Source organism: Trachypithecus francoisi, unplaced genomic scaffold, assembly GCF_009764315.1.
Source record: "Trachypithecus francoisi isolate TF-2019V2 unplaced genomic scaffold, Tfra_2.0 Lachesis_group2, whole genome shotgun sequence".
NCBI lineage: Eukaryota > Metazoa > Chordata > Mammalia > Primates > Cercopithecidae > Trachypithecus > Trachypithecus francoisi.
Genome location: NW_022681465.1, coordinates 52,067,341 through 52,088,402, shown reverse-complemented (window position 1 = coordinate 52,088,402; position 21,062 = coordinate 52,067,341). Strand labels below are relative to the sequence as shown.

Below are 21,062 nucleotides of genomic sequence, written 5' to 3'. Positions count from 1 at the left end.
TCTTCTTCTGAGAGGTGTATTTGACCCTCCATTTCCTTTTGTTTAAAATGTTATGAAATTCAATGGTTGTAGAGTCTAATAAATATACACATGGAACAGGAAACAATGCGGCAACTGTTCAGTGCCCGAACCTTGACTTCCTGATAGGGCTGATTTTCACAAAGTAAAAAAGATTCAGGGGATCTGTGATTTTTTTTTTTTTTTTTGTCAGCGCCACACCAATTAAAAACAATATATTTATTTAAGTAGACAGTTTTGTGCTGTGAAGCACATATCAATTAAATTATCTAACACCTGCCTTTGAGGTGGTACATTGCCAATATCTGAGACAGGAAAAAAGGTAAATGACCAATGACTAGTTATAGAACAATTTGAACCATTTTCTTTCATTGCTAAAAAATGAAAATCATGCTACAGGACCTATCTCTCCTTCTCCTCTTTCTCAGTTTCCACTTCTTCCCTCCTCACAAATTAATTAACATTTGAGAGTGCCTTACAATTTATAAACTCTTTTCACATAAATCATCTCATTTGTCCTTTACTATAACTTAGGCATTTGTCATTCTTATCCTCTTTTACAGATTGTTTAAAATACTGAAGGTCAGAAATACTATATAATATTTCTCAATCAATATCTATCAGTGACAGACTGAGGCCTCAGACTAAAAATCTGGGATTCTAAAATCTGTACTTCTCAGAGCATCAACTAACTGGGGAGGGGAGAATGAAATCATAGTGATGTTAGAGTTTTGACTCATCAATTCACTTCAAATGAGAGTAAAAATGACAGATTGTAAAATTAATTGATAACTGATAGCAAAGTATATAACAGCTAAAGAAAATAACATATAAATAACTATAGTCAAAAATGATATAATTTTAAGCAAATAAGAATCCTTGGAGATCACTTAATCTGACTTTTCAATTTTGTAGGTGAGGAAAAAAACTCAATATGAATTCAGAAATGTTCCCTACAAACCACTTAATATGAGAAAAATTAGGTTTAAGGACTTGTTCCTAGGAGAAAAAGTAGTTATTTAAACCAAAACTGGTAAGAAATTACTGAAGAGAATGGAGTAATTTACATCACAGAGAAAATAAGTCTCTCTTCCATGCTCCTTCACACTTACAGGGTTGGACGAGGGAGGAACAGAAAATGACGGAAACAGTAAGCCCTCTGCGAGTTCTTGACAGCAGTTAAAACAGTGATTCCGGGCCAGGTGCCATGGCTCACACCTGTTATCCCAGCATTTCGGGAGGCAGAGGTGGGCAGATCACCTGAGGTCAAGGAGTTCAAGACAATCCTGACCAACATGGTGAAACCCTGTCTCTACAAAAAATACAAAATTAGCCTGGTGTAGTGGTGCATGTCTGTAATCGCAGCTACTTTGGAGGCTGAGGTAGGAGAATTGCTTTAACCCGGGAGATGCTGGTTGCAGTGAGCCAAGATGGTGCCATTGCACTCCAGCCTGGGCTAAAAGAGTGAAACTCCATCACAACAACAACAACAACAACAACAACAACAACATAAAACAACAGTGATTCCAAGGAAGGAGGTCAATGGAAGTCTATCTAACAAAAATGGGGCAAATAGGAACCTGGAATCCATGATGCTATTTACTCAGGCCTCCTGTGTCTTTGTAAAAGTGAAACTTGGCTAGAAGGTGAGAAGAGCAAGATGACCTAAATGGATCTGCAAAATAAAGGGAAGAACTGGGGAATGGATGCAGAAGACTGAGAAGCAGAAATTATAAAAGGAAAGGCAGAAATAAAGTCTTCAAGGAGACAGAGAAGTCAAGCAATGTGCTGGGAGGCTGTAATATGTGATGGAAAGTAGCTAGTAAGAAATTGTGATGTCCAAAATTCAGGTTTAAGTTGTTTGCACAGATGCTATGTGAATTGCTTCTGCTGGAGCATTGAGCTCTACAATAACAGCTGCTAAACACATATGCCTGTGAGTGGTACTTGGGGAAATCAAGGGGAAAGGGCTTTACTATTGATGCGGCTTATCCTGGCAAAAGGGGAAAAGTATTGCTGCATGTGATGCCCAAGAGATTCAAGAATCCAATGGGTTCACGAAGCTGAAGATAGAGCGAACAGTGGTTTCTTAAGTCCCAAATATTCTGGACACTTCCTGAGGGCACAGGTGAAGCCTGTCCAGCAATCTTGGGGCAGCCTCTGGGATTTCCAGATGATGTGAATTGGTACATTGGAGCTCCTTTTATTTACACACCAAAAGACATCATGACCTTGGCTGACATCTGGATTTTAGAAAAAGATTACTTGTTTCAGAGGTTATGGCTGCTGTTATTTTTCATACTCCAAGAAATTCAGCAATTTTCATTTAATGGATGAGGATGGAGTAAAGCAAAAAGGCCAAAGATTAAACCTTTCTGGAATCCCTTGCATGCATACTAGACAATATGAGTATACATATTATTTTTGTAATGCTTTGTAAGACTATAATCTTGTTTTAGAGGCAATAAAATGGGCTCAGGGAGGATAAGTAACATATCTATCTGAAAAAGTATAGATTTTAACACACTCTGCCTAACTATAAAGTCTATGCCCTTTCCATTAAGCCACATTTCCTACCATGTTGAAAATCTGTGTATTCATATGTTAGTCTTCACAGATGTAAACAGAATCAGCATGAATTCACTAAGCACGTTGCTACAAATAATACAGGACTCCAAATCCTCCGCAATGGAAACATTCAGAGTATTTTCAGGAAATGGGTCACGGTGTATTAGATATTATGAAAAGAGATAGACTCTGTAATTATAATGTGAGACCGATGTTATGTTCCTTATACACACTTTTTTTTCAAGTACTCATGACAAAGTGTTGAAATGAATGGTTTCCTACTGCTTTTCCCTACTAGACCATAAATTCTGTGTGGGAAGACTTATGTTGGCACACAGTAGGTGTTTGATACATTTTGAATAAACAAGGATATGGAAATAATGAGTGATAAAAATTATATTTGCTGCCTACACTGTATTCTAATTTTAGGTTTATGACATCATTTTCTTTTGGATTTTTTTTTTTTTTTTTTTGACAGTCTCTCTCTGTCACCCAGGCTGGAGTGCAGTGGCTCCTTCTCAGCTCACTCCCAGGTTCTTCAGCCTCTCGAGTAGCTGGGACTACAGGTGCCTGTCACCATGCCTGGCTAATTTTTTGTATTTTTAGTAGAGACGGGGTTTCATTGTTTTAGCCAGGATGGTCTTGATCTCCTGACCTCGTAATCTGCCCGCCTCGGCCTCCCCAAATCCTGGGATTACAGGCGTGAGCCACTGCGCCTGGCCTTCTTTTGGATTTTTACTCAATAATTAAGTTAGATATTTTCTGGAACCTTTCTACACCTTTCAAGCTTCAAGTCCTTTAATTTATAATTAGATTCCAATGTGTTTTGTCTCTAATACGGTTTAAGCTTCAAACGTATTACACTGAATTGTAAATAATAGACCATTAGAATGTGTACTTTTGCATAATGATTACATGTATCTTAATTCTTTGGCAAATACATAATGAAGAAAAATGTAACTTGTATAATCTCATTAACAGTGTTTTAGTCACCTAATTCAACTATTTCTATATAAATAGAAACATTCACTTTATGCATGAGCAAAATAAAATGATCAGAATACAAGTTAGTATATACAGATAACATAATAAATGTAGTCCAAGGTCTCAACTTACAAAATTTGCTTCCTAGCCAAAAGTTATGTTTGAGGTTCAATAGCAACAGTTTCCAGTTTTATTGCCCCAAGTGATAATAAGCAGGCTATTCATATGAGAATTAGGGATCCTGGAAAACTTTTGTCTTTGGGGTTACCCCCATTCCATAATCTTCTCTATTTTGATACTGAAAAAAACATATTACTTTAAGGTCTTGTAACACTATAAGTAACAATAATCACGTATAGCATATAGTGTTGCTTGTACGGGGAGGACAAGAAAGAAATGGACACTGCCTAGTATGCTACAGAAGGTGTTTCCCTTGCTAATTTCAGGTTAAATAACATTTATTCATTAGGTACTCATTATGTGCTGGACTCTGCTAGTAATTTGGGATAAGCACTTTGTACGGTATTAAAATTGTCAGCAGCTGAAAGACAAATCTCACATCAGAAAAATATCCTTAGTTATCTATGTATAACTAGATATCTCATTTTTTAAGGCAATTTCAATGGCTATCCTTTACTGTGAATACTATGCTTGGTATTAATACATTTCTTTGTTCACATAATGGTTCCTGGAAATTTAATTCTAGGATTTCCTAGTGGCATCATATTAAAACATGAAAATTAAGAATTGGCCATATTCTTAATTTTAGCAGCCAAAACTTTAGTATATTTGAGGCATCTCATATATTTTCTATAACATACCAGAACACACACACACATAAGCACACATGTATATCACTCTCACACCACTTTGAAACAGTTTAATAGCAGATCAAAGTTTGAGAACAAATGCGTATTACTCAACCACTCAGAGCCTGTAAAACAAAAAGAAGACAAGGGCAATCTCAATTGCTTTCACTTCAATAGTCTTGTAAAGAAGTTTGTCTTTCTATGCATTAGGGCATAAAGAAGAAGTATACAGAGTGGTGACTATAAGCTTGTGTTCTGGTTAGTATTCATAAAATTCCAGATTATCTGATTAGACAACAATTGTAATATCACTCTTAACCATGAAAGCATAAATGGACTTTCAAGATACGAGAGGCTTTAGGGAGTTTTAAAATCAATAATGCTGTAATACTTTTGCAGGTAATCTTTAAGCAGCTCCTAACACAATGGGGACCGCGTATGATCAATATTAATGAACAACTGAATTCAACAGCATGCTTTCCAGGCATTTTTTAATGCAAGCTCATATAAGTATGTCAACGAGATTAATTGCTCACAAAAGTAGTAGATCTATATGGCTTGCTACTTTTCTGCATCTATCTCCTCACAATTCCAACAGTAGAGTTAGAGTTAGTTCCATATGTGTAATATGATTAGCTTCTCATACATTTAGAGACTATGCCCCAAATCATGAATAACTTACAATACATAAGCAGATTACTAGAAAGTAAACAGGTTAACATTCTCCAGTGATAATATGTACTAGACTTTGGTCAATTTTTTAAAAATATGCCCCCAAAACATTGCCAGTTACATATCAGAATAAATGTACACTTTATGTAGTAAGGAAATGTCACTAAGGCAATGGCAATAGCATAGTTTTTACCAGTTGTTTACAAAGAGAATAAAATAGGAATAGCTATGACCCCAAATTTCACCACAAATTCTCATGTTAAAAACACATCAAAGTTATCTTACGGTGTTGCTGTTACATGTAACTTTCTTTTTTTTTTTTTTTTAAACATTTTGGCAGTTGCCATTTTGAGCCACTGTCACTCTATTTTAAAAGCAGTTGTAAAGAAAGAAATTACTCCGGGAACGCTCACATGATTGACATTTGCAAACTATTTTTTAAACACTAGTTGTTGCTTCTCGTCCTGCTCTTTTTCCTTCTCCTTTGTACTCTTCCTCCTTTGTAAATGTAAATGTGCAAAATTCAGCCATTTGAGGATAAAAATAGTTTATGAGTATTTTGAATATGAAGAAAGATCTAAACTATGATACAATCTCAAACATTCCATCATAGTGGAGAATCAGCAAATTTAATATATTTTTCATTAAACAAAAAAGCATTTGGATAGATTATAAAAATTGAAATCTGAAGATAGACTTTTCCCCCCTCAAAACCTGTTGATAAATTTTCTCCTCAAGAATTAATACTGGACTATCTTTATATACATCTGTCTATAAGAAGGCACTGAGATGACTAGTGGAGATGCTTTAGAGGTCCTTGTCCTTGTTTACATTCCTAGGTTAATGTAAAAATCTGCCACAAATGTGGTAGCTTAAAACAGTAGAATTTTATTCTTTCAGAGTTCTAGAGGCTAGAGGTCTGAAATCAAGGTATCAACAGAGTCTGTGAAGGCTCTAGGAAAATATCCTTCCTTGCCTATTCCAGATTCTGGTGACTCCTGGCATTCCTTGGTTTATAGCAGCATAACATGAATCCCTGCCTGTCTTCACAGGCTTTCTTCTGTCTCTCTCCTTTTCTTATAAGAACCCACCATAAATCATATATGTCTTCATCTTTAGATCCTTAACAATTTTTACCCACAAAGGCCCTATGATGGGCTAAACTGTATCCTCCCCAGAACTTCTATGTTGAAGCCCTAATCTGCAGGACCTCGGAATGTGACTATATTTGGATATAGGACTTTTTCAAAGAGATAATTAAGGTTAAATGAGGTCATATAGGTGGGCCTTAATTCAATCGGACTGATGTCCTTATAGGAATAGGGCATTTGAACACACACAAGAGATACCAGTGATTCTGCCACACAGAGGAAAAGCCAAGTGAAGACACAGCAAGCAGGCAGCTATTTGAAAGCCAGGGAGAAAGGCCTCAAAAGAAACCAAATCTCCAGAACCTCCAGAACTCTGAGAAAACAAATTTCTGTTGTTTGATCCATGCAGTCTGTGGTATTTTGTAATGGAAGCCTTAGCAAACTAATACCCTGTTTACAAATAAGGTTGTATTCAGGGTTCCTGGTATACACGAATTGGGGTTAGGGAGCACTATTTAACCCACCTTATGGTTCCTGTGTAGTTGTTTTGTTATAGCATTGGAGTTGATTAAGTAAACCAGAGTTTTATGTATTAGAATTGTCTGGCAAAGCACTCATATTATCAATATGTAAAATCATAGCTAGAATTAATTTTGCTTGATTCTCATCACAGAGTAGTGAGGGATAAGCTTTGATGGTGCTGGAGATCAGGAGAGCAGTCTAAAGAGCAGTTTTGGGCAGTAACTAGATAGAATCCAGAATTGGGTACCCAGGGGACATCAAGGAGAGCCTGGCACTGCATGACAGGAGGAAGCATTAAGAGAGGAGGATTTCCTGGGGTTAATTTTCATTCACTTAAACTATTATTTAGATTTGGGCTTGCTAATGGCAGTATTTTTTTCAGGCACTCAGCAACTTTCTGAGAAAGTCTTTATATATTAATTCCACAAACATATGTAATCATTGTGGCACAGTAGTTGATATTTCCTTTTCTCCAATAAATAAATATCTTATTAAACATGAATATGACTTTAAAGAAAATTAATAACCAATCATAGTAGAAGATCTATCATTATGCAAAGTGATAACTATTGCTACAGCTACACTTTGTTAAGAGGCAGTCTCGCATTCTTTCCCCTGTCCATTCATCCTGCACACTGCTGTGAAAACAACCTCCCTAAACCACTACCTGCATAATAGCAATTCTCAGCTCAGAATGTTTTATCACTCAAACAGAACTCTATATCAATACTCTGTAGTCACTCTGCATATACATTTTTTATCCTTCAAAACACGCTGTCTAATTTTGGGCATCTTTGAGTTGGCCAATATTATTTGCTGACTGTGTGATGTTATTGCTTACATAAAAATTAGTAATGAAATTATGACAAAAACAATGTTGCTGCTTGGTTTTCTTTCAAAGACTAAGAAAACTAAAGCTGACATAATATACTTAATAATAAAGCTAGTATACAGAAGCCTTTTGTGAGTTAGTGAATACCATATGAAATTGTTATCATTTTTGAATTTAGTAATATAAGGTCCAGGTGCATTTTGAAATCTTTGGCCAATGGGATAAACATGAACACTCCTATAATCTAAGAGAAACATAGATGGCAAAACTATGGGCTATGCTGATAATCAGTATATTTTTATTTTTCCTGATGACCTTCAGAATAACAGTCATGATTTCCATGAAATATTTATTGTAAAAACTTTGGAAAAAATAAATGTAATCCAACATAACTCATAAAGCACACATCAAATAATTTTCCTCAAGCTAAGAAAATTCCTTAAAAAGTCTTTCTTTTTAGATCAGGGAGCTATTTCCAGAGAAAATCCTGCAAATCACTTTTTTAAGAGGTATATCTGTCAGAACTCACAAGCCATTCATTATACAATACAATTAAAGTTTGAGAATACACATCATCTTGCAGTGCAAAGTGCTAAGATATCACTCAAGTTTACCATTAGTTACCCAAGTTTGTTTCATTTTCCACATATCAATTAGACAAGGCATAAGTTAAAGACAGACCAGAGACAAGTATTTCTACATATATATATATATATATATATATATATATATGTATTTAAATTTATGGACTTTGGAATACCAGGCTGTAGGAGCTATCAGAAGCTTTTTGATTAGGTTTGCATGGTGTGTAGCTATGGAGGATGTGTAAGAGAGGGAGATCAATTAGGACACTATCCTAATAATACAGTTTATTGGATGCATCATTAAGCATCCACTCCAGGAGTAAAAAACTTATGATTTTGCAATTATTAAGTGTTTATGAAGGAAAAGCTGCTTTCTTAGAATGAAATACTTCAATTAATCTTTTTAAAAACAACAGCACAAAAAGCATTTTGACTAATGAGTAACTACTTGGTGTTGTTCTGGGAAACTATTTGGAGAAGCCTGAAGTTAATGGCTATAAATTTAGTTCAGTGTGATAAAGCCCCTCACATATATACATATATATATATGTGTGTATATATATATAAAAAACAAATATTTCAGCCCAAGTTTTAGGGGCATCAAGCAATCTCACTATTTCACATAGTGTCTCTAAGCAACTACAAAAATGGCATGTTCTTCATCAATCTTTCTCTGACAGCGCTTCACCTTTTTCAGGCTCCTACTCAACTTGCTGCCTATACTGCATGATTAGCATCTCACTTTTCATTGCTTCATCCTCTAATTATTCCATGGATCTCTTTTGTCTCCCTCACTCAATTCCAAATTAGTTTTGCACAGGAATCTTTACTCCTTATATTTTTGTACCCTCATAGTCCCTAATGAAGAGCTAAATACTTTGATACTGCTTCATAAATACGTGATGATTGACTTAAAATTATTACTAATTTTAGAAATATCAGCATATAACCCAAGCTGCAAATCATAATCTATAACAGAAACCAAAAAATTCGAGATTGGATATAAATATCCGCAGCCCTTTTTCATTTACACTAGCAGATTTCAACAATTCAATGTTAAGCTGCAGCCAAGCCTAATTTTCTTTTTTTTTTTTTTTTTTTTTTTTTTTTTTTTTTTTGAGACGGAGTCTCGCTCTGTCGCCCAGGCTGGAGTACAGTGGCCGGATCTCAGCTCACTGCAAGCTCCGCCTCCCGGGCTTACGCCATTCTCCTGCCTCAGCCTCCCAAGTAGCTGGGACTACAGGCGCCTGCCACCTCGCCCGGTTAGTTTTTTGTATTTTTTTAGTAGAGACAGGGTTTCACCGTGTTAGCCAGGATGGTCTCGATCTCCTGACGTCGTGATCCGCCCGTCTCGGCCTCCCAAAGTGCTGGGATTACAGGCTTGAGCCACCGCGCCCGGCCGCCTAATTTTCTTTGTTGAATGTTGTAGCAATCTATAAAATATCAGATTTTGGATAATTTTATAATTATAAACAATGTGTGTTAAAAATAAGTATACTACTTCCACAAAGCTACAGTTCTTTCTCCTATAATATAGCAGAGTGATTTTTGATCTTGAAGGCAGTGGCAGGAGGTGGAGGAAAGGATTTCTATTTTTACTTTTGGAATCTGTCCTCTGTGACTGTCATCTTAATCATGAAGCAGAGAGATTCCTGCAGGAGATGTTCCTGCTGCACTCATATGGGAATGGCACCTACCTAGACTTCACAGCTGAGAACATTGGAAGCACAGCTGGACAGGCGAGTTACTGTTTAGATTGCCTCCTCAGGTCTCACATGTGGCTTCCTTGTGGCAGATTTGAGGAGGCATAAAACAAAGCAGGCATGGATTCTGGCCAGCTGGCCATCTGTTCCTTTACCCACTGTGATAATTTGGTCTTGTAGAATTCTATTAAGTGAGCATTAAGTAATGATCATGTCAAACAGTACATAATGCCTGCTATTATAATCACTGGGTGAAAGCTTAAGGGATGCTTGCCCAAATACAGAAAAGGTCACCAAAGGAAACCAATATTTTTTTTTTTTAAAAAAAAGGAACAGCAAAATTGATGAAAAAAAAAACAGTTAACTTTGTTTTCATTTTTACTTTTTATCATAGTGAATCTATGTCAAATCACAGAGGATGAATGTGGTACAAAGGAGCTAAGTAAATACACTGAAGTTTCCACTATCCCATTATGGATATATCAGTTTACACAGACAAACTAAATAAGAATTTTAAAAGTAAGAAACTATGTGAGGGGCTTTATCACACTGAACTAAATTTATAGCCATTAACTTCAGGCTTCTCCAAATAGTTTCCCAGAACACCACCAAGTAGTTACTCATTAGTCAAAATGCTTTTTGTACTGTTGTTTTTAAAAAGATTAATTGAAGTATTTCATTCTAAGAAAGCAGTTTTTCCTTCATAAACACTTAATAATTGCAAAATCATAAGTTTTTTACTCCTGGAGTGGATGCTTAATGATGCATCCAATAAACTGTATTATTAGGATAGTGTCCTAATTGATCTCCCTCTCTTACACATCCTCCATAGCTACACACCATGCAAACCTAATCAAAAAGCTTCTGATAGCTCCTACAGCCTGGTATTCCAAAGTCCATAAATTTAAACTAATCTTATGTCCTCAGTGTTACCTCCACTGTTCATGATAATGAACCAATATGCTTCACTTGGTTAATTTACCATTCTACCATCTAAAGACCACTTGTATTCCTAGAACTTTGCTCAAGTGACTCTGCAGCTTTAAATGCCAAATGCCTTTCTTCATCTCCTCTTTTCCTGATTTCCTTTTCCTTCCTAGATAGCCCAAAGTTTCATACCAACTCTCCTCTATTGTTTGTTTTTATTCCCTTCACAAGTTTTTCTATTACCCTGTTACATACTATTTCCATCCATTGGTTCATTTGTTCATTTATTGATATAGTTATTCAGTTTATATTTAGAGCTTCTATTGTGTTCCACAGTGCTAAGTACTATACCTAGCTAAGTACTAAGTGCTAGGGTTATAAAGGTGAACAAAACAGGTGCACCTTCTAATCTTGTGAAACATCAGTAAATGAGAGGACTGACTCCAATCAAATAATCTCATAAAGAAATGAAATTGTAAAGAAATGTGATAATAAAATAATCAAATAAGAAAATGTAAATGTCATGAAGGAAAGGTCTCCTATGTCCCAATAACCTATTAATAAGAAGTTCCCTGAAGAAGTGAAGCATAGACTAGAAGCTGGAAACCAAGTAAGAGCTAAGGTAAGAAAGAAATAAGTATTTCTTTTGTAGGTATGTGGACGGAGAAGCAGGGCAAGAAAAAGGGCCTCTGGTAAGACTAATTGTAGCTAGAACAGACACAGCAAGGATAAAGAAACAGGGACCAAACTCAGCAGCTTTCAAAGACCACGTATTTAAGAAAAACAAAACAGCTTTATGGATACATGAATATATTTAGACTAAATTTCAATTTTAAAGATAATTAGTTTGCCATATGGAGAATGCTTTGAAAGGATCTATTTTCAAAGATGAAAATAGAGCAGTTAAGAATCATCGTACTTGCCCAGGCAAAATGTGATAGGACACCTGGATTAGAGTGGTGGGCTGGGAGGTATGGATGGAAGTGGACAGATTGGACAGAGAAGGGTCGAAGAAGACTATTCTGTTTCTAGATTTCATGTGTCAGTGGATGAATATTGGTGCCATTCACTGAAACAGCAATCCTGGAAGAGGGTCTAGATTGAAAGAGAAGATCATGAGTAAGCTTTATGGATATATTATTCAAAAGGAGGTAAGAAGTAGGCAGAGGAGAATGTGGCCTGGAGATATTTAATGTTAGCGTTCCTGGATATAGATGGAGATTAGTAGGTAAGGATGTAGTTGCCCATTGGGAGTTTAGAGGTAATATAAGGAAAAGAACAAAGAATCCAGGATCAAGACCCAATTTAATAGCTACATATAGTCTAGGAAAGGCAACATCCAGAGAGGCAGGAAAACCATTAGCAGGGATGTGGTATCATTCTGGCACATTACTGCTTTGTGGTATTAATGAACAATTTAATATGTACACATCGCGTCATTTGGAATAGATGCTATATTCCTGGAAATGTGAGATTTTCATTTTATATTTCTTTTGTAACCCTTCTCTGTTTTCTTGCAGAACCCAACAAATACTTGCTGAACGAAAATGTTCGTAACTTCATGAACCAAATATACTGGCAAAGTGTTTTAGGAAAAACATATTTTAGGAGAAAATGTTCTCCTCTAAGTGGTGTTATTTTATACCAAATAATATTCTGGTTGATCTTTTTGCTTATACAGGCAACCACTTTCACATTTTTTTTTTAAAGTAAAAAGTCAAATTGGAGAAACTGCCAAAACGTATTGCTTCCAAAAGAAGGCTTATTTGGCTTAGAGAAATAAAAGTAAAAACATGGAGAATGAAATGCTTGATATTTGGCCAAAATGAAAGAAAGACAGTAAAAGAATACACTGAGAAATTATACATGTTTTCATATTTATCTAGCGTCTTTTTGTTCATCTTGTTTTGTTTTTCATGATCTGTCTTGCTAGTGGTGCTATCAGTGTTGTGCTCTCATTTTTGCCATCCTTAGAAGTCCATTTGTTTGATTATACATCTAAAACTGATTCCTGTAAGATCAATCTGACTAGAGAAGCCAGTTTAAACTGCTTTACTCTTAGGATGAGAAAATTTCTACAAAGGTTTGCCCACAGGGATAAGCAATGTGTGGAAGAAAAAAACCAAAAAGTCATTTAGAAATAAAATTACTCCTTGTGTAAAAAATTTCTCTGTATGCTTCCTAGTAGACATGAAAATGTAGACTCAAATATTTGAGAAGTCTGAAAATCCACTTAAAAATGTGTATAACAATTTATCATTGCAAACCCAATTAAAAATGTTGAGCTATTGAACACAATTCATTTTATAATCCATGAATATATTAACTGTATGTAGCACAGATTTGTGTTACTATAAAAATCTTTATTTCTACTTTTCCAGCATTATGCATTTAAATTTGTAAATTCCATGTTACATTAATCACATGAATATAGATGGGCAATTTCACTACATTTCCTATAAAAGAAATCATGCCTACTGACAATTTTGTAGGAAATTTTGTTAAAGATTGACTGTAGCTCATAAAACATTAAGGCTTCCTTCACGAAAGTTATTAGACATTTTAGATCCCCTCAGTTTGATTGAAATGATAAAAAAAGTACACTTTAATATCACTGTCTTTGGACACTGACACTGTATTTAATACTACACAGAATATGGTCACAGAGTCATTAAAAGAAGTGGCAATCATCTAGGTTTGACTACACTGTGATGTAATATTTATAGTGTTTTCATGATACAAGTAAAATATGCTGATTAAAATGATCACAATGTCACTATCTGGATGGACAAAAAAGCTGAGGTTCACATCTTCAGTACAAGATGACTTCAGTTATTTCTTTCCACTCTCTTTTCTTATTACCAATATGATTTCTATTATATGAAAGGCCATTAGAGTACAGAGAAAAAATATGCAGTAGAGAAGTCTTTTGTCAATAAATATCTTAAATAATTAGAGAAGTTATTATAAATGTTAATTAGAGAAGTTATTATGCTACTTAAATATAGTAGGTCTGAACTGTCCCTCTTTAAGATCAGTGTTATAAAGTGTAAAAGATTTTCAGATGAACAAATAATTTACTAGAAGTGTTTGAATGTTTATCTTCTACCTGATCTGTAAAGTTTTTCATGTGATTTTTTGTGTGTGACCTAACTGAAGTAGGTCACAAACAATGAAGTAAAGGGATTTAGGATTGTCTATTCAGTCTAAAAAAATCCGTTATAAACGTGTACACTTGGTAATTTCCAAAGAAGCAGCTAAATAATATCTTTTCCTGATTGTACAAGACATTCTGATAGTTTCTACAGATGTGCTGAATTCTAATAGGAGATTGGCGAGCAGCAAAGAATGACTGTAATTTGGGCTTAGAAGGATAACCATATTGTTGAAGATTAAATATCTTCTGCATGAAGAATGAGGCTTGCCCTGATGACCACAGTAGGAATTCTATTACACTTGATGTAATATTTTTTTAGATAAAATAATTTTGAAGAAGCTTTATGTCATAGAATTTGAAGGTTCCAAATTCTCTTTGATCTACATGCTAGAGGGAAACCTGGGAAATTTCAAGGAGAAATTTAGCTCTTCTCACAGGAGCTACCTAAGCCCACCTCTGGGCTAAAAAGTACAGTCTTTGATTCAAACACCTGTGCTTGTTTTTATTCGAGCATGACTGTGCCTATGCTGTCCCTTGGAGCATAAGGGTCTGTATGCATTCACCCTGCATCTAACTCATTAAGAAATGTTGTTGCCTCTACCCTCAAAATGCTGTATGGCCATAAACTCCGGAAACACAGATGAATATACACAATAAATGATTTATTGATATTACTTTGCAAAAAAATAGAAATGATTTGGGTCTCCACAGCCCTTGTTGCTATGATGAACATGTCAATCAGGCTTCTGCACTAGAAACTCTGATTACAGAGAACTGGCTGTTTCCTCTCCCTGAGATGCTCTTCCTCTAACTCTCACCTCTACTAAACCTTTGCTCAAAATCATTTTCAAAACAATGGTTACCCAGAAAAGTCCTACTTAAAATTGGCAACCATAGTCCAATCCCAATATTTCTATTTCTCTCTTATTGTGATCTTGTTTTCTCAATGGCTTTAATGCCTTCTAACATAGCATGTAATTTATTTGTCATGTTTTGTGTTGTGTGTTGTTGTTTGTTGTGTTTCTCCCCTGTGTTGTGTTGTTGTTTATTGTCTGTCTCCCATGGTAAAATGTAATCGATGTGAGGACATAGAACTTTGTTTTGTTCACTGATATATCTCAAGTGCTTGGTAATGATGCATTCAACACATCTTTGTTAATTAAATATATCTCTGCTAGGAATAAAACTTTAAACTTATTCAATATTGATCAAACTCTGGAATTAGTCCTACATTATTCCAGATCAGCAGTTAGCCACGTCACAGGATCATTTTGACACATAAGAAAATGCTTTTATAGCACTATATTTTTGTAAATTTGTAGAACTGAAAGAAATGCAATATTGACCTACAAAATAAGACTAGGAAAAATGCCATGCTTTTTTACTGAGGAATTAAGTGCTTGCTTTGGATGTACATATACTAAGATTGGAATGATACAGAGAATATCAGTATGGTTCCTACACAAGGAAGTAAGGAATTATATTAACCGGGACCTAAGGATCGGGATCTCTAAATTTCAGGACAAGAATAGTTTTGTTTCTCATGAGCAACCAGTCCCACATATTCTCTTAGACATTATGGTCTTATAACATCATTTGAACATCAGCACACCATTAAGTACATGCCATATGTGAGACACTGAGTATAATAAGCAATATCAACATATTTAGTCAATGGCCTCTAGAATCTTATGTGCCAAGGGAGATTACAGACAAATAAATAAGCAACTTCAATACTACGAAATGAGTGTCAATGTACAGTGAATACAGAGAGTTCTTGGAGGACATAAGAGGAATGCCTAATCCAATATTGGAAACTTGGGTTTGACATCCTAGAATAATTAGCATCCAAAGTTGAGGTTTACAGAGCAAATAGAAGTTGGCTATTTAGGAAGATGAGTTAGGGTTTTTCAGACAGAAGAGGGAAATAACATGTGTGAAGACTCAAAGTTAAGTAAAGCAGTCAGGAGATCGAGACCATCCTGGCCAACACAGTAAAACCCGGTCTCTACTAAAAATACAAAAATTAGACGTGCATGGTGGCATGTGCCTGTATTCCCAGCTACTCGGGGAGGCTTAGGCAGGAGAATCGCTTGAACCTGGGAGGCAGAGGTTGCAGTGAGCTGAGATCGTGCCACTGCACTCCAGCCTGGCAACAGAGCAAAAATCCATCTCAAAAAAAAATAATAATAACCATAGCTTAATTTGTAGAACTGAAAGAAATGCAATATAACTGCACCATGAAGCGCAAGAGGGTAAGTGGCAGGCGAGAAAGCCAGAAAGATTTGCATAGCTTGATTATAACAAGCCTCACTAGGCAGATTAAGGAGTTACACTTTATGATGAAGGTAAGGGGAGGTCATTTAAGACATTTAAGCAAGATAGGGCTGATTGAATACATATAAACTAGAAGTGTAGGATTAGCTACTTGATGGAATTACTGGGGATAGATTCTATTTCCTCTAAAGAGTATATGTCTGTCTCAACAGTGCAAAGAATAGTAGGAGCTAGTGTAATAGGAAAGGAAGTAGAAACATTTTAAATACAACTATGGGGCATGACATCTGAGTAGGCAATCAGAGGACTTGTAGGTAGTATTAATATTTAGATAGCATTGAAGACTAGGACACTCTAATGGTACCAATCTCTGCATAGTGTGGCATTTCTTCCACTGTGATTAGCAGAGAAAGAGGATGATACCATTAATGCAAAGTTAGATGTTTTCTAGTTGTATGTGGGTCAAGGCAAAATAAAAGGAAAACATAACGAAACATGCAAATGTGTGCAAGAGAGTGCTATTAATGATAGAATTCTTGGTCTTGGCTAGTAAGGGAAGAAAGGTCAGCCTTTAAGGGACTGAAAGAGTAGGATTTGGAAGTCTGAGATCCAAGACAGATGTATTTTAAGAAACATAATTAAATCTAGATCTGAAACAAGCAGTGCTGTAGTGAAGCCATATACATGCCTATATACATTAAATATTCTGTGTATATATTTATAACAAGTTTAAAGAGTCTTAAGGATTAACGTACTCAGCTATTGTTCTTGATGTGATCAGAATGAGTAAAGAAGAATTAGCAATGAAGTAAAATTCTCACTATGTCATCCAAGGTTATTGATGCCTTGTTTGTCTACCAGCTAAAGTTGTCTCATGACAACCAGCTATTAGCATGTATTTTTGGAAATACTGTGTTAAGAAAAGGAAGATTCCTAATAATATGTGCAGCATGTCATGGAATTTGTATATTATGAACTGGGTTCTTACATGTCATAAAAAATGTAAGCAGCAGACATTTGGATCTGGCCAGAGCAAGAAGAGCTGTATGAGAATGGGAATTAGTGAAGAAGATCCCTAGCCAAATCTCTTTCGGTTTTATTGGTCACCAAAGATATTAAGGTTTCTAAGATGGAATGAGATTGCCTGGGTTATAAGATTTCCAGAATAATCAATGCCTAGCTTGCTTGATAGGAGATTAAGACCTCTGTATAAAGAACAAATTGCAACTTTAATAGATTTTGCTTCTGAAGGAGCCTTTGTTCTAGTGGGTAGGTAATGAAGTTTCCTAGTTTCTTAGGATCTTCTATATTTTGAAAACAGTAGGAGCCCTTAAGAAAGAAATGTAGAGCCAAATCCTGGTTCATCTTTATCAGAAGAGCCTATGCTAGGACTGTGCAAATCTTTTATACTGAGACTTCACCCTAATTTCATCTTAGTTTGTTGACTTACATTTGTTTTTGCTTTTGTCCTATTTTCCTTTACAGTGACATATAATCATCCTCTCCTTTACTAACTACTTATGGACACAGGATGGAAAATATTTATACTATTTTTGCATATTTTGAAGGTTTAAACATAGCAAAGTGAAAACAACTGACCTCAAAACGTGATCTAACCCAAAGTGAGTACATTCTGGGAGATGGTTTTCTTTCTGACAATACTTTGTAACGAACTTCGTCTCTTATACTGAGGTAGATGTCACTATTAACCAAAAGCAGGAGCTCTGTAATGGAAGGATTGAATTAAAGTGCAGATTTCTAAGCAAAGAAGAGAAACAGAGAGACTAGGATAGAGGCACAGGACTTTGATGGAGCTCACCAACAAAGAGAAAATAATGTGAGGGGTTTAACTTTCTGTTTCTTTTACCCTGCATTTGAAAAACGGTCATATTAAGGATCATGTATTTGTTGTGTCATTCTTATTTCTTCCAGGCAGTCTCAAATCTCCCGTAAACATTTTTGCAACACAAAGTTTCCACGTCGTGGGATTGAAGGGACTTTAGTGATGGGCAGTAAAAGGAAAAACAGGCTTCCGTGTATCACAACTCAGTTGAGTTTAAAGCTCCATTAGCAGTGGCATATGGAGGAAAGCAGGAGCCTTGCAAATTTATTCTGTAACCAACTGCAGAGTTAGCAAGGGCTTATAGCCAAAATGAGAGCAACTAAAGCAAATAGTATCTAATGACTGAGGAAAAGAAGCCCTTCCCATGTCTATGAGTTTTTAAAAAGTTCTAATAATGTATTGGTACAAGTCCCCCAGAAGGCTGAAAGATTAAAGAAACCCAAGTGATTGCAATCAGAGCTACGTTCTGGAATTTATTTTCATAAGGGAATTTATTTAGGATATGAGTTATAGATACTGTATGATTTATATATGAATTTAAAGATACCTCTGTAAAATCTTTCCTAAAAAGCAGAGTATTAATTTATTAATCTATCTAATGAGTTTAAATTTTTTAAGGGGTCATTCATCACTAAACGTAAAGAGTTTAAGCAACGAAGCATATTTGTTTCAATAAACCAAATGACATAAAAATAATATTAATTATTAATTGAATAAATACAGCATGCTTTATCCCCAGACCTAAAGTAACACCATAAGGTTTGAAATAAGAATCAAAACATACCAAAAAATTACCATATCTTCTTAAATTATTATATACCTTAAGTGATAATATTTGATGGGGTTTCAAATTTTGCAGGGGAACATTATTTTATATAACACATCCAAACTATTAAACTTGTTGCACAATTTTGTGATATATTACATTTGTCTTAACAAAACTAATGTAATTAGTCATATAATTATTCTAATAGCACTGAAACTCATTTTTAAAGAGACAAATTTACATTAAGTCCAAATTTTGCCAGTGTTAGCAACAGACAGACATGACTACTATGTAGACATTGATAGTAAGTAAACACTTCCTTTGGAAAGCACTGCCATAATGGGAAAGAAAAAGAAAGAAATGTCTTCCTGGAGAAGGAGTGAGAACTCTGTAAGTCTATATGATTTACAGTGAAATTTATCCTCACAGGAAAGCCGAAGAAAATTATTTATCAAGTAATTCCATACAGATAAGCATACTTATTTTCATAGTAATGTAACTAACCTAAGGTCACTCAGGCATACAGCAGGGTAAAGTCAGATGTTTTATAATATTTTAACAGGCCTTTTTAAAAATAATGATACAATTTAATTTCTTGTATCTTAAATCTCAACTAAATAATCGTGAACATAAATACTAATTCACAAATACATACCACTTGAGTCTTTAGGAGAAAGCAGTTAAACAACTGGCTTATAATCCATTTCTGTTATTAGGGGTATGATCCAAGGGAAAGAAAGAAAGGTAGGGGTATCAATTCCTTGTAAACAAGCTGACAACTAAACCTGCTACCAAATAGATGCTAGGAGGAGAATCCTTACCTATGAATATTTTCAGTAGGATGTCTCTAGTTTAGGACTGTTTCTGGTAAATGAATGTATTTACAAGCTATGGATTTATAAGGTATAGCTCCATGGAAAATGTTATGTAAGCTACACAGCTATATGAAGACAGTTTATTACCTCAATATTCCCTTGCATACTTAGTAACTTAAGTACCATACTTAGAGGCTTTATCTGTCTTTCTGTGTCAGAAAGCATGTGTCTAATGCAAAGAAGGACTGGGCAGTTGTCATCAATGTCCCTAAACTCCCTAAACTGCTTTGTCTGTGCTTCTAGAAATTATTAGTAGACTTTGATATTGGGTAATTTCTCTTATTTGCGTAAGGCTGATCTGCCAGTATAATCTTTTGAATTAGTGCAACTCTTTATAGTCCTTTCTATAAATGTTGTATAAACTAAGAGTAAAAAGCTTGAAATGATCCAAATGCCCAGAAGTTAAAGAATGGTTAAGTCATCTATAACATAACTGTGAAATAGAATAGTATATTGCCAACTATATTTTTAAAAAATGAAATAATTAGTTACATGCCAAAATCTACATGAAATCCTATTCATTGCAAAAAGAGAGAGTACACTTCATGTTATGATTAAGTAACATGGTGTGTAGAAAATGACAGGCATTAGAAGAAGTACATAGATTTTTAAAATAAGATTAAAATAAAAAATTGTGTTGTAAAGGGTTTTAGGAAAGGGAAGGTCAACAAAAACAGTGTGCTGATCTTTGTAATCACCAGATTATAGTCATTAAGACTTCACAAATATTCCAGCTCTTAAATACACATGGTAGGACTGCACTTCTCCATCCCTTTTCAAGTTATGAGTGTCTATGTGAATTTCTCTGGCCAATAATGCAAGAAGTAATGTGTGCCATTTCTTACATACATTTTTAAGAGCCAGTTTGTAATTTACTATGTTTTCTTCCCACTGCTTTAGTGACTGTAGGAGAAACTGCTGAGATGTAGCCTTGTCAGCCTGAGTCCCTGGGTATCTACAATGAGCAGAGAGCCCCTACTGACTCACCCTGGATATGTACACCAAGAACTTCTGGATGAGCTTGCTCCTGAGCCATAAACAAGTTCATCTTGACTGACTCAGTACGAAAAGGTTAATAGGAGTGTGATGTATTCATTTCATAATATCTTTTTAAACTATAGAGAGCTAAGCAAAGTTTTTGTAAACACAAAATTTTAGTACTATGGGATATCAGTGAGAAGTACATAGCGGGGAGTGGACCTGATAATATCATAGACAAGAACCAAATGGGTGTAGAAGGTAATGCTAAAGAAAAGAGTGGAAATAAAGGTGGCTTGGATGTTTTATGCCTGGCAGATAAATGGTAATGCCATTTATTTAGAGAATACTTGAAAGCAGAGGGAACAAGTTAAGAATATTTATTTTTTGCCCTGAGGCCATTAGCTGTATCTAGCTGATGTCTGAAAATGAAAGTCTGAAATTCAAGAGGGAGGT

At 35.2% G+C, this 21,062-nt stretch overlaps 1 protein-coding gene and 1 non-coding gene across 3 annotated transcripts in view; one reads left to right on the top strand and one right to left on the bottom strand.

The window, feature by feature from the left end:
• The window catches only part of EDIL3 (EGF like repeats and discoidin domains 3), a 459,624-nt gene that overhangs the window by 248,672 nt on the left and 189,890 nt on the right, over positions 1-21,062 (bottom strand). The window lies entirely within an intron of this gene.
• Positions 15,264-15,370, top strand: LOC117066219. Its single transcript, XR_004430204.1, has one exon. It is a non-coding gene; the product is annotated as a U6 spliceosomal RNA (small nuclear RNA).